The 2,755-nt window shown below is 36.4% G+C and overlaps 1 pseudogene; it reads right to left on the reverse strand.

Moving 5' to 3' along the window:
- Window positions 1-1,340: 1,340 nt before the first annotated feature.
- Window positions 1,341-2,514, reverse strand: LOC109452253 (uncharacterized protein NKAPD1; annotated as a pseudogene).
- Between the last annotated feature and the right edge of the window lie 241 nt (window positions 2,515-2,755).

Genomic DNA, 2,755 nt, shown 5'->3' on the forward strand with positions numbered 1-2,755 from the left:
CATTGGTGATTAGCTCAGTCTCCAGCCAAATCCTCTCCTAGGAGGTCAGAGGGTGGGGTTAAAAGTTCCAATCTTCAGATCGTGCTTTGGTCTTTCTGGTGGCCAATCCTTGCCCTGAACCTATCTAGGGACCCACCAAGAGTGGCCTCATTAGAACAAAAGATGCTCCTAACACTCAGAAAATTTCAAGGGATTTAGTATCAGGGTACCGGGAACCACGGGTGAAGACCAAGTATAAATTTATCACATGCAGTTTCAATAAATGAGAACCCATGGCCAATCTTGTTTTGTCTATAACTCTACCCACTTTTCTCCCACACCACACCAGACTATTTTGACAATCCAAGTTTTAAGACTTCATTCCTAATACTTCAATATTTATCTCTAAAAGTTAAGAACTATTTAACATAACAACAATACTATTACCACAGGTTAAAAAAAGTTAAAAATAATACAAAAGATTTGTGCATTGTAACTGTTGTTACATATTGCTAATTTGCCCTCTTAGAAGGGTACAACAAATTACCCTTCCACCTATATTTTACAGCAACGCCAACTCTGATATTATCAATCTTTTTCATCTCTAGCAATCTGTCTCTCAGAAATGATGTCTTCTTCTAAATTTCATTACTTTGATCAACAAGATTGAGCAACGTCTTATTTAGTTTTTGGCCATATATATTTCCTCTTCTATAAATTGCCTATTCATGTGCTCTGTTGATTTTCCTATGCATCAATCTTACTTGATTGATAAGTTAAAATAGCAGGAATTTTAATATGTAATGCAACATCTGTATTGTATATAATAGAAAAAAAATTCCAAATGAATTCATTTTCAAATAATTATTTAAACTACTCATGGCAAATCCATATCATCGTACTTCAGGCCACCATTAAAAAGTATATGTTTGTACACCTGAAACTAATAAGAAAAAAAGTATGTATTTGTCAAAACCCACAGAATATACCACACCAACAGTGAACCCTAATGTAAACCATGGACCTTGAGTGGCAATGATGTGTCAGTTTAGGTCCATCAATTTTTAGCAAATGTAGCGGATGGTAGCTGATGTTGGCACTGGGGGAGGCTGTGCATGTGGGCAGGGGCCTGGGATATGCGAGAACGGTTTGTACTTTCCACTCAGCTTTGCTGAGAACCTAAAACTGGTCTAAAAAGTAAAGTCTATTTTTTATTTTTTATTTTTGGATTCAGCTTTCTGTTTCCTTTCATTTGCCGTACACGCATTCTATGCTGAATGTAATTAATTGCAAAAAATCGTCTCTTCAAGAAACTTTCATAACAAAATACCGATTTCCTATTAACAACAAGAGGATCAAGTTTAACAGGCCGAAATAGAAGACAAGTCTATCAGAATGCACGCAGGTGGTAGGAACAGCTCTGCCTCAAGCCTTCTGTGCCGAACAATAGAGTCACTGGCAAAGCCCCAAAGTGCAAGAGCTGTAAATATCCAGTCACATGGGAAACTGAAGAATGTCTCTTTCACATCCTCTGAGCTCTCAGCAGACCTTTCATCTGTAGCCACTTGCCAATTTGTGCGTTTGTCCTCTCCTGTATCTCATTGTTCACCACAGGAATATGGACTTTTTTATCTCTCTTTTTCCTTTTGGTTTTCTTAGTGTCTCTTTCCTCACTTTCTTCAGAACTGCTGGATGCAGAATCAGCTGACTGAGAAGTATCACTTTCTGTCTCTAAGACTAAAGCAGATTTTTTGAGACTTTTTTCTGGATTTTTTTCTCATGCTTATGTGATTGTTTCCTAGTACTAGAAGCTCCAGTTGCTTCTGAGAATCTGCTTGAGGAATCTGCCGTTACATCTGTAGCTTCCTTTTTGTTTTTCTTCGGTTTTCTTGTGTGACTTCTTTTTCTGCTTTTTTTTTTTTTGTGTGTGTGTGTGTGTGTGTGTGTGTTTGTGTGGGATTTCTTTGACTTATGCTTGTGAGATTCGTGGGTAGATGATTTCACGTGGGGAGATTTTTTTTTTTCCATTGGTAATATCTTGCTGATCACTACTGTCTGTTTCAAATTCTTCAGGGTATAACTCTTTATAACCACTGCGACCCCATCTGTCTGGCATGTTAGCTTCATAATCATATAACTTCTTGTTCTAGGATTTAGCCTTAAGAAAATTATCTGCCAGTGCTCCAGAAATTTCATTCTTTGGCCTCCAGTAGTCTCTCTGAGTTTCTTCATCAAAACCATCACTACTCATCCGGCTTGAACTGCTGGGTAACATTTTCCTTTTGGTCCCCTGGTAAGCATCTTCCATCCATTTCTCCAATTTTCTTATTTTCCACATATCTGATTCCTCCTGGATCTAGAACACTGTAATTCCCTCCTAATCTGTCTATTGTTTCATCCCATCTCAAAGTGTATTTTTAAAAAAGTATATATTGACGTGGACAGTTATTATCTATGTATTAAATGTTCATATTAAGATCATTTCTCTCACTGAGTACATTATTTAAATATGAGAATAACATGTTGTAGACATAATCTAACCTAATACAATCCTAGATTCAATGATAATTATTATTCTGTAAAAATCTGTGAACATGTATTTTAAATTATTCAATCATATTGTTGAATCAACTTTCAATTAAAAAAATAGTGTATTTTTTTAGAGCAGATTTTGATGCACCACAAAATTGAGTGAAAGCTACAGAGATTTCTCATATGCCCCCTGCCCCCACACACGCACAACAGCTATTACCTATTAATCTATATATATTGACAT

Source organism: Rhinolophus sinicus, linkage group LG02 (genome assembly GCF_036562045.2).
Source record: "Rhinolophus sinicus isolate RSC01 linkage group LG02, ASM3656204v1, whole genome shotgun sequence".
NCBI lineage: Eukaryota > Metazoa > Chordata > Mammalia > Chiroptera > Rhinolophidae > Rhinolophus > Rhinolophus sinicus.